At 42.5% G+C, this 12000-nt stretch overlaps 1 non-coding gene across 1 annotated transcript; it reads left to right on the forward strand.

Annotated features, from left to right (window-relative positions):
- Window positions 1-7783: 7783 nt before the first annotated feature.
- Window positions 7784-7858, forward strand: Trnas-uga (transfer RNA serine (anticodon UGA)). Its single transcript has one exon. It is a non-coding gene; the product is annotated as a tRNA-Ser (tRNA).
- Window positions 7859-12000: the final 4142 nt, after the last annotated feature.

The raw sequence follows: 12000 nt of genomic DNA on the forward strand, positions 1-12000 counted from the left end.
AGTGCTGCGAACGATTGCGAAATGGTATCCTTACAAACTTCACAATATTCACCAACTTTTGCCGCATGTCGCAAGCATTCGAGTACGTAAACGTGGTACGTATTAACAAATGTCATCCAATCGTGTGGAGATTAAAGCGTGTTTCTTTCAATGATTTATTTGTTATTTCTCTTCCGCATGCCGTTACAAATGTATCCGTAAAGTTTCCTTGTCGTACGATCACTAGTTTTTTCGTGGAGGCCTACTCAAACAGCGAAAGTTTAGTTATAGCCACCGTATATAAATTTTAGTGCTTAAGACATCAGTGTTATACAGACGGGAATCGAAAGTATTATCCCATGAACAAAATAACCGAATGGTGCTTACCTGATACTCCAATCTGACGACTGTGCGGCATTGTGCGGTGCCGGCTGTGGTCGGACCATACCCCTACAATGCACAAAACCAGATTATGGTGCACAACAGAATGAGAGACCACGCAAGATGATCATGAAAATTAACTGAAAACATGGATACCGTTGTGCAGCGAAAAACGTCATATTTAAATGAGTATTACTAGGAGCGCCACATTAAGCACGAAACAAATGGGTGCTGCACCACTCACATAGACATATTAATGGCAAGACGGATCTTCTGGGTGTGAATGGAAGCAAATGGACACTATCACAAACAGCTTTATTGAGTTTGAACATGAAAATTACACACTGATGTCTTGAAACGAATCATTAGTAACGGGGTAAAGGAAATACAAGTCAAAGCTTGGAATAGGTGGGAAGGGAAGATACGACACAGTTGGTTTAGTACTTTGTCGACACCGGCCAGTGACAGCGCAGGTTGTTAACGAAGCGTAGAAAGTAGACCGAAAGATAGGAGTAAACATCATTAGACTGTCAAAATGTCTATTGAGAGCAACAAGCTGGAGGCGTGACTTCAAGATCGCCGACTCGCCGCCTGAGGGGAGAAAATTAGATTCGCTTCTAAACGGCATCGGCAGGAGCGACGATGTGCCATTTAGCAATCGGTCAGTGCGTACTTAACAGGCTGCTGGCAGCAGCGGCTGCACAAGATACGATTTCAGCTCGCCTCTTGCACTTAGTGCTTAAGTACAGACGTCCTTCCAACGGTAGCAAACTACGTTTCATCCATCATCTCTCCTCTTATAACCTGAAGCAAGGTCATCACTGCACGATGACCTAAAGCGAAGTGTTTACCACAACCTGACAACCTGATATTTGCTGTCTTGCTGCCGGGACTAGAAATCGCTGCCCAATGAACGCGGAGACTCCGAGTTTCGAAGAATGAAAAATGCGTAGCAGCATTCAGCTATTCCCTACTGTTTTCTGTCTCATTATATCCCAACCAGTCGCCCAGAGGCGGATAGTTGGAGCCAAGAGCCTACTCCCACACCAAGGAATTATTCTGAAAATGACGAATGAACGACTTTGCACGCAATAACAGCACCAAAGCGCTGTCACTGACAAAAACGTCGGTGTGAGCCAATGAGGCGGCTCTGTGCTGAAAGTTTAAACTCACCATTGTTCCGTGGGTTCGTAACATTCACACGCCCAAAGAAAAACACAACTGGCTTCTTATCTGGCTTAAGGGGCTTCGGCAAAGATTTCTATGTTTCCTTTGATGGAGCAATGAGGTTTCGCCCTCCCTTCGTGAGAGCTCATAGGGGGATGAGAATCTCTGCCTCACTACCTTCCTACAGGCCAAAACCGAAAGTGCTACAGTTTTATAGAAGCGAGTTCGTCCTAAAAGAGACTTAGCTCACACATCCATCTTTTGAGATTTTCTGCCTTTGAAACCGCCACCAACTACACTAGAAGTGAAGTGAAAAACAGTCAATGGAAATGCTAATCTAGATCTGAACGACAGAGCAGCGTACTGAACGACTATGTGATGAAGGGAATTTGCGTATAAACCTCTCAAATATTCTAGCGAACACAACAGCAAGTTGATTAAAACGTAATCCTTTTGCGAGCTTATTTTCAGTGTGGGAAAGGGACAGTCCTCAGACGTGGTGGCTGTTAGGTGTGTTTAACGTTGGTATAACTTTTTAGGTAGACATTGCAACATGCCCAGAAGCGTTATATGTACTAGTGGTCCTTTTGGGAAAGGTCACATCACTGGCATCAGGGACATGGGAACATCAACCTGCAGATCGTATAGACAGTAGGCTGTAGTGAAATGGCTACAGCATGAGTGTTGAGGAGGTGGACTCAGGACAACAGTGACGAAACAGAATAGCCGTGAGTCCTTCCAGAAGGAGTGGCACTACGAGAAGAACATACAGCTGTTCGATTGGCTCAAACGAATAGACGGGCAACAACAGCTGTTCACCGCTGGATAAAACTTCGTACACCTGGAAAGACGACATCTAATTTGATCCGATGACGGCATACCCTATCTGGGGACTAGAAGATGTACTGATAATATTTACAACGTCGTCCTTTAAGGACAGCGTAGTAGCATAAACACAAAATGGTTCAAATGGCTCTGAGCATTCCCTTTTAAACGGTAGAAGCAGACAGCGCTCTTGTGTTTATGGCCGGCCAGGGTGGCCGAGCAGTTCTAGATACTACAGTCTGGAATCACGCGACCACTGCGGTCGCAAGTTCTAATCCTGCCCCGGGCATGGATGTGTTTGATGTCCTTAGCTTTGATAGGTTTAAGTAGTTCTAAGTTCTAGGGGACTGATGACCTCAGATGTGAAGTCCCATAGTGCTCAGAGACTTTTGAACCATTTTTTGATGTGCTAATTTTTTCCTACAGCGTACATGCACCGTAATCCGTCAGCTGGGTTGAAATTTCAACTTGAGATTTATCGTTTACAAACTCGCCAGGATAACTGAGAGCGCTAATGCACTGCTTCCTGGACTCGGGTAGGCGCGCCGCCCCGGATCGACCCCGCCCGTCGGATTACTGGCCAGCCTGGATGTGATTTTCAGGTGGTTTTCCACATCCTGCTAGGTGAGTACCGGGATCGTCCCCACGTTCCATCTTAGTTATACGACTCACAGACATCTGAAAAAAGTTCGCCCTATTTGAGACTTCTACTACATGCAGACAGCTTCTAAACATTCATGGTGGTGTCTGTTTGTTTTATATCGTGTCTCCCTACCACTTTCGCCCAACGACGCTCTGAGCGTGTTTTTTTAGGGAATTAACTAGTTTGAACCTGGGACCTGTTGCTGGTAAGGAGACGCCAGACCACACATGACATGTAGAATTCAGAAGAGTTCAGTGAGACTAGCGATGATATAACCAAATACATAATGATCTCAGCGTCAGCTCCACTGCACTCTCTGTAAAAGAATCTTAATACTTACTAAATTTAGTGGAAAGGGTTCAAGGCTTTCCTATTTTTAGTTAGCTGGTAAAACAACGTCGAAACAGCAGTTAAGTTTACCATTGGAAATTTTATTCTACTCACAAAACATCGTTTATAAATTGCACTATTGATAAAAGGAAATGTTTTAATACAGGATGGTAAAAACCAACTGCGTTCAACAAAAATGTGAACGAATATTCCCTGAATGTGTTTCCAAGTTCTACAATCGATCGAAGGATGACCTATGCCATATCACATCTATAATCTTGGTTTAAATTAAGTTTTACAAAAGAGAAAACAATCAAAATGGTCTACAGTGACCCTCAATTATCCTTAATTACTTATCTAACTTGTCGTAAATTACAGTGGCTGATGTGGCTTCTCAATAACTATAAAAAAGAAAAATCATCGCGTTTCAGATCTTTTCTTCAAGTGGCAAATGTGAACACCATGAGTTTTAATTAACGATCGACACTAGTATTACGCAAAAAGGGGGTGTAACAGATGAGTCTTCTGCAGTTCTGAGTGAAGCCTTATGCGCTCAAAAATGCGGCAACGCGTGCGTTCATTACCTTGTCGGTGTTTAGGCAGCGTCAGGGCGACAGCGGCCGGCGCACCAGCCGTCCAGCTCGCCGTCTCGGACTTCTCCCTTCTAACTTCTCCTTACTACAATTTACCGAAGTTAGTTTAAAAAAAAAAACTATCTGGCTATGTTTTCATCTGACCAATCAGGGTCTCAATGTTAACCTTAAGCTCCGCCTACAAAAATTCTGTCTATCCAATGAGAAACGTTATACTTTTGGTGGTGGGGCAATGTTTTTAAAGTTTGCAACGTAACAGAGACGCTAAAAAGTCTCACGCTAAAACCTGCAGCTGGTGTGGTCCTTTTAGCGTTTCCGGGAGATCTATACTGTTCTTCTGGAGGGCTCTATCTTTTAACATGGGCTGGAGGATTGTCCTAATGTGACAGATACGCGAAAAAGTATCACGCTAAAACTTGAGGGTGGTAGTGCTTTTCTGGAGGGCTCTAGCTTTTAACATGGGCTGGGGGTGGTCCTTGACGTACCTGAGACGCGAAAAAGCCTCACGCTAAAACGTGCGGGTTGTGTAGTCGTACAGGTAGTCTGGCGGCGTGGGTGTCCAGCCCCTCCCTTATCGTAGGGCCTTCTAGCTTAACACGGTTCTGCTCTCGGCTTCTGTTCTCGTTTCTCACCTCGGAACTGCGTCTGCCTCACGGTGGGAAGGTACGACATGCATTTAGGCATTCTTGTGTTAGTCTGTGGTATTCCATTTGCTCACTCGTTACTCGTATTACTTTGGTTAATTTAATGTCACGATTTATTCGGAGCTATGTGACATACTACTGGATTTGCTTATCATGTCAGGGTTTTCATGTAATGTGTTGGATTTGCCTGACACCTTACAAGCTGGGGTATACTACTTACGTTCTGGGGGTTTGGGGTGCCGGTAGGAAGGGCATCCGGCCACCCTCTGCACCTAACAGTGCCAAATCCGTAATAACAAGGCTGACCCCTCGTTGGAGTTCTACAGATACCCCAAGAAAGAAGGAAATGTATCGTTTACAACATACCAAAATGCATGGTGTCACGATGAGAGTTAACTGGTTATTGAACGCCATTCCGTGGTGTTCAGCGGTGAGTCTCGTTTCTCTTTTTGGTAGTCAGATCGCCATACGAAGCAGAGTTTCTTGAGTTGTATAGCGCTACGGCTCCTGGAATCATGTTGTAGGGCAACCGTTGAACTTGGCAGCAGAAAAAGTTTGATGTTTTTTATAGGGAGGTTAATGTGTAATAAGAATGGCAAACCCTGTAGTCATATCCTTCTTGACTATGTTACTAGATGATATATTCTACTAGAATGATACAAGTCACTCCACAAATACCTTTAGGAATGCACATAGCCTTGAGTGGCCTACATGGTCCGGTGATCTGTCATCCCTGGGATGCCATGGGAAAACGTATACTTTCAAAAGAGCGTCCATCTGGTAATTATCGCCAGTTTAAACTGCATGTAATTTAGGCATGACAAGAAATCATTCAAGATAGCAGTTGGGGACTGTTTACTTCCATGCCACAGATAATACATTCTAGGCCTGAAATCTTATTTACTGGAGTAGTGTTGTCTTCAGAGATGAGTTCCGCTAAGAAATGAGCCCCTCTGACCAGCGGGATATAAGAAGGGCATCTGGGTGAATTATATACACACTCCATCTTTTATTCAAATAGTATAACATTAATGCTGAAATTTTATAGAATTTTTTGTTGCCGTGGGCTTCTAGACAATTTACATGCAACAAGTTATAAGGAGAGGTTAAAGTTTTGAGTGTTCATTTAAACGATGCTAAAACAGCGAGTTTAATTAAATACCGGTTTTAAATGGCACGCTGTACTTTGTTGAGAATAATGTCACTATCCAACTCTCGCAATGAAAGTATATTTAAGACCCACCAAGGGCTGCTTATGAAATTAACACTTATTCACTACCAGCATCTATCAGCCTGTGAACAAGTGGCTTATACAGCAACACAGATAACACTTGAGATGCATTTGACCATTTAACGATCAATGCCACGACATGTGCTGAAAATAGAAAACTGTCATTATCCCTAATCATTCAGAATTCCATTTGGAAAAGAGGAGATTCATGACTCATATATTGTGAACATATTTATATTTCTGACACAGTCACGTTTGATGACAAGATCATTTAATTTAGTTTTACAACGCATGTATGGAAGCTTTGTTTATAAATTGCCACCTGTGACTGACAGTATCTGAAGGTAGCGAATGTAGGACAAAATCGGTTATGACTGCCTCATAAAATGTGACATTGTAAAATATAAAAGAAAGATCATTTTATATTCCATCATACCACAGTTACAAAGCACCTTAGCTTTTTCTTGAAGCGTAAGAAGCAGAAAAATCATTAGTGTTTCTTACAGGCATGGAACTGAATTTTTAAGTAACAAATACTACATTATTTATTTATTTACACGTCAAGTTCGTAGGACCAAATTGAGGAGCAAATCTCCAAGGTCATCGAACATGTCAGTACATGAAATTACAACATAAAAGTAATAACAGATAAAAGTAAAATTTTTATGAATATAAAAAAGTAAAGCCATAAGTTTAAGTAAGCACAATCAACAATACAACAAGAATAAGGTAAATTTTTCAAGGAACTTCTCGACACAATAGAAGGCATGACTCATGAGGAAACTCTTCAGTTTAGATTGGAAAGCGCGTGAATTACTCCTAAGAGTTTTGAATTTGAGCGGTAGCTTATTGAAAATCGATGCAGCATTATACTGCACACCTTACTGCACAAGAGTTAAGGAAGTCCTATCTAAGTGCAGGTCTGACTTCTGGGAAGTATTAATTCAGTGGAAGCTCCTTATTCTTTGAAATAAGCTGATATTATTAACAATAAATGAAGGTAAGGAGAGAGAGAGAGAGAGAGAGAGAGAGAGAGAGAGAGAGAGAGAGAGAGAGAGGCCAATATCAAAATACCCAGACTCGTGAACAGGGGTCGACAAGAGGTTCGCCACTGATTGCCCGAATCGCCCGTTTCTGCGACCAAAATTCCCTTTTACAATGGGAAGAGTTATCCCAAAATATAATACCATACGACATAAACGAATGAAAATAAGCAATATCTATCTGAGCACCTAGAAATCTGAACTGTTCAGTTTCACTAATCATATGTCCATTCTGTGAAATTAAAACGTCAGGTTTTGTTGAATTGTGTGTTAGGAACTGTAAAAGCTGAGTCTTACTGTGATTTAGAGTTAGTTTATTTTCTACAAGCCATGAACTTATGTCATGAACTGCACTATCTGAAACCGAGCCAATGTTGCACACAACATCCTTTACTAGCAAGCTAGTGTCATCAGCAAACAGAATTATTTTAGAGTTACCCATAATACTATATCTATATAAATTTATATAAATAAGGAACAGGAGTGGTCCCAACACTGATCCCTGTTTTACACCGCCCCCCCCCCCCCCCTCATTTGACCGTACCCCGCTCAGACCCCACATCACATTTCAACTCTGTGCATAACGATCTTTTTCTGTCTGTTGCTAAAGTAAGAGGAGAACCAATTGTGAGGGGGAATGAGATATCCACTTTGCAGCGGAGTGTGCGCTGATATGAAACTTCCTGGCAGATTAAAACTGTGTGCCGGACCGAGCCTCGAACTCGGGACGAACTGCCAGGAAGTTTCAAATCAGGGCACACTCCGCTGCAGAGTGAAAATCTCATTCTATAAACATCCCCCAGGCTGTGGCTAAGCCATGTCTCCGCAATATCCTTTCTTTCAGGAGTACTTGTTCTGCAAGGTTCGCAGGAGAGCTTCTGTTAAGTTTTGAAGGTAGGAGACGAGGTACTGGCAGAAGCAAAGCTGTGAGGACGGGGCGTGAGTCGTGCTTGGGTAGCTCAGTTGGTAGAGCACTTGCCCGTGAAAGGCAAAGGTCCCGAGTTCGAGTCTCGGTCCGGCACACAGTTTTAATCTGCCAGGAAGTTTCAATTGTGAGCTACTCCCAATATTCCGTAATGGTCCTACATCTGGAGAAATATTTTGTGATCAACACAATCAAACGCCTTAGTTAAATAATAATAAAAAAAGCCTAGCGTTCGAAACCTTTTGCTTAACCCATCAAGTACCTCACAGAGGAAAGTGAATATAATATTTTCAGTTGTTAAATGAGTTCTAAAACCGAACTGTACATTTGATAGCAAATCGTGTGATATAAAATGATCAATTATCCTTTCAATAACTTTAGCAAACGCTGATGACATGGAAATAGGTGTAAAATTGTCTACATTATCCCTTTCTCTCTTTTTATAAAGCGACTTTACTACTGAGTACTTTAATCGTTAAGGAAACTAACCATTAGTAAAGGAAAAACTACAAATATGACTAAATACAGGACTAACATGTGCAACAAAGTACTTTAATATTCTGCTAGGCGCTCTATCATATCCTTAGTCTTGAGTGATTTAATTATTGCCTCAATCTCCCCTTTGTCTATATCACAGAGAGTATTTAGGACATCAATCTCGGAAAGGCATTTGCCTAGAGAGTTATATGATTCTCTTCAGAACCTAAATTTTTATTTAATTCACCAGCAATGCTCAGAAAATGTTAGTTAAATACTGTATCTGTATCTGATTTATCAGTAACAGCAATATTTTGCTACGAACTGACTTTGCTGCTCACCAGACACTCCCTTCACAACTGACCATGTGGTTTTAATTTTCTGCTGTCAATGAGCCATTCTATTTGCATACGACATACTCTTAGCCTTCCTAATAACAGTTTTAAGCATCTTACAATACTGTTTGTAATGAGCTACTGCAGCTTGATTGTGACTAATTCTAACATTTTGATATAATTCCCACTTTGTTCTACCTGATACCCTTATGCCACTAGTTAGCAACCATGGCTGCGTTTTACTGCTAGTACCCCGTTTAGAACCTTCTAATGGAAAGCAACTCTCAAAGAGCATGAGAAATGTGTTAAGGAAAGTATTATATTTGTTATCTATGTTACTTCAGTTGAGTATATGTTAAACGAGGAGTTATCTCTCACCAGACGAAGCGCCCAGTCAGCTATAATCAAAGTTCAGTAATGACTCTCTCATTCTGTAGCGGGCACAGCGCTAACATTAATCTTTCTGGCAGTTTGAAAGTGCATAATGAGGAGGTATTCGAATTTCACTGTCATCAGCAGTCAGCACTCCATCTCCATTTTCCAAGGCGTACTCTGTCTAGAAGATCGACATATGCTGGTCAGAGCAATTGGTAATAACAAAAGAGAACTGCTAACTAACTCAAGTTTTGCGCTGGTCCTTGAAGCTCCATAAAAGGGTTAGATCGTGAAATGACATCACACCAGGAACAGAAATCTAAATTCAAATCTGCTTCATCGGAAGCTTCCATTAGTGCAGAAGTCTTTAACACATAACCGGGGAGCGGTTACTTAAGAAAATTTCTAGAAACATAGTATATAGAGCATAGTACGTTGTAAGAAGTTCATCGCTGTGGACGAGAATTTGGACCTTGCGATCTCAGCCCGTATATTCGCTACGATTCATAAGTTGCCTTAGTCAGGTAGACCCCTGAAGTTCTAAAGGGACGTTCTACTTTCATCACAGGAACAGCAGCATAATCAGCCGTTTACCATCCACTGCCTACTGTAGGATCCATCTCCGTAACTGGCTGGTTCAGTATTGCTGGCTGGCGTGCGGAGAGTCTGGTTTCAACTCCTTGTACTGCCAAATACTTTTCCTTCGTGAGACAACTAGAAAGAGATCCAGAGCACCGCTTGATGTCAGTTGAGGATCTACTTGAATAAGTAGTAGCCGCTCAAAGGTCTAGGAAGCCGAAACGGCCAGAGAGCGGTGTGCTGTCCCCACACATGAGCCATTGGCAGAGGTTGACACGGCGGCCGGTCGGTCGCAATTACCGTGGTGAACCGTGCTTTGTTTGCTTTTGCGTGTTTGTGGAGATCTTTAACAGCTTACGATCTTCAGCTTTTCGCTTGCAAGTTCGTCTCGCCTGTTTCCTCATTTCGTCGATTTATCTTCCACTGGGTTGTCCTATAAAGGTTTTTACTTACCACGAGGACTCCAAAACACAATTATCTTTCGCCACACAATATGCCCAGACCATCTTCAATTCACTTTGCTGAAAGTCACCATTACTTCCTCAGCTTCGGTCTTTTCTCTTAACACCAATTTTTTAAACTTCTTGTTACGCCTAGTTTTTATCTTTGCATAAGTATTTTTTCAGACAATTTTGAGCAGTCGTTAAATGTTTCAAAAAGCTCATGACACTGATCTGCATTAACTGGATTTTAGCCAGCGTTGTGGCCGAGCGGTTATAGGCCCTTCAGTCTGGACCCGTGGGACCGCTACGGTCGCAGGTGCGAATCCTGCCTCGGTCATGGATGTGTGTGATGTCCTTTGGTTGGTTAGGTTTAAGTAGTTCTAAGTCTAGGGGTCTGATAACCTCAGATGTTAAGTCCCACAGTGCTCAGAGCCATTTGAACCATTTGAACTGGATTTTATTAGTACTACCGTTTTCGGCCGTAATCCATCATCTGGTATTTTTTGTTGTCATCTCATATGATAGGACGATTGCTGCACTAATAAATGCTATGAATGCGTTTTTTTGTAAGTGTTTCCTGCGGATTAAGGTATTCAATGCTTTCTGTTTCTGTATTTATGACAAATGAAATGTTTTATCGTACCAGATGATGCCTTACTGCCGAAACCGGTACTACTAATAAAATCCAGATAATGCAGTTCAGTGTCATGAGCTTTTTGAAAAAAATTATAATTTGGTATTCCTAATTGGAACTGTTTGCCCCTATTAAGTTCATGTCTCACGGGCAGTATACGCATCTTAGTCTTTCCATGGTACATTTACTTCTGACTACAGCATTCAGTTTCCCGAATGAAGTCCAAGCCATTTTTTGACCTCCTGTCTTTGGCTTCTCAGAGTAGTAGTAAAATTCTCTCTTAGTCAGCTGTCAAGTCACGAATGCTTTTATTGACGATCTGTGTAGTTCCGAGAAGTCTGAAGGGAGCGATAAAGTACAAGCAGCTGTTCATGCTTGACAGGCAATACTTCAGATCAGAGCGCTGTATGACGTGCCGCAACAGCGGAACGAACGGCCGGTCCGCCTGCGCGCCGATGGCTGATATTTGGAAAAACGTGACCGGCTGGCCGCTGCCGCTGCCCAGAGTGAGTCAACGGCGCAGCTTGTTCTGGATGTCGTTAGTTCCGAACTGACTACACTGAAGCCACTCTTCTCGATTGGCAGCGAGGTGCTACATTATGTCCTAGATGTAGGAAAAGTCTCTACGATTGTGTTCACCGATAAACCGGATTACAGCATGGCAATTACTTAACTAGCTAGTTATTTGGACATTCCAAGGATCATGTATGGGATATGTCTCTTTGATGACCGCACGTAGAGAGCTACAAGCACACAATTTACATGTGAGAGGGCAACGATTTTTGTATTTAAATTTACAGTAATCAACAGTCTTAACCTACACTGAAGAGCCAAAGAAACTGGTACACCTGCCTACTGTAATGTAGGTCTCCGAGCATCGCAGAAGTGCCGCAACACGACGTGGCATGGGCTCGAGTAACCTCTGAAGTAGTGCTGGAGGGAACTGACACCATTAATCCGGCACAGCTGTCGATCAATCCGTAAGAGTATGAGCGGGTGAACAACTGTTCTGAACAGCAGGTTACAAGACATCCCGGATAATGTTCATGTCTGGGGAGTTTCGTGGCCAGCGGAAGTATCTAAATTCACAAGAGTGACCCTGGAGCCACTCTCTAGCAATTCTGGAAATGTGGGGTATCGCATTGTCTTGTTGGAATTTCCCAAGTCCATCGGAATGCACAATGGAAATGAATGGCTGCAGGTGATCAGACAGGATGCTTAAGTACGTGTCACCTGTCGGAGTCGTATCTCGACATATCAGGGGTCCCATGCCACTCCAACTGCATGCGCCTCACACAATTACAGAGCCTCCACCATCTTGAACTGTCCCGTGATGTAGGGTCCATGGATTCATGAGGTCCATCCACTCAGTACAATTTGAAACGAGATTCGTCCG

The sequence above is a fragment of the Schistocerca gregaria genome, chromosome 6 (genome assembly GCF_023897955.1).
Source record: "Schistocerca gregaria isolate iqSchGreg1 chromosome 6, iqSchGreg1.2, whole genome shotgun sequence".
Lineage (NCBI taxonomy): Eukaryota > Metazoa > Arthropoda > Insecta > Orthoptera > Acrididae > Schistocerca > Schistocerca gregaria.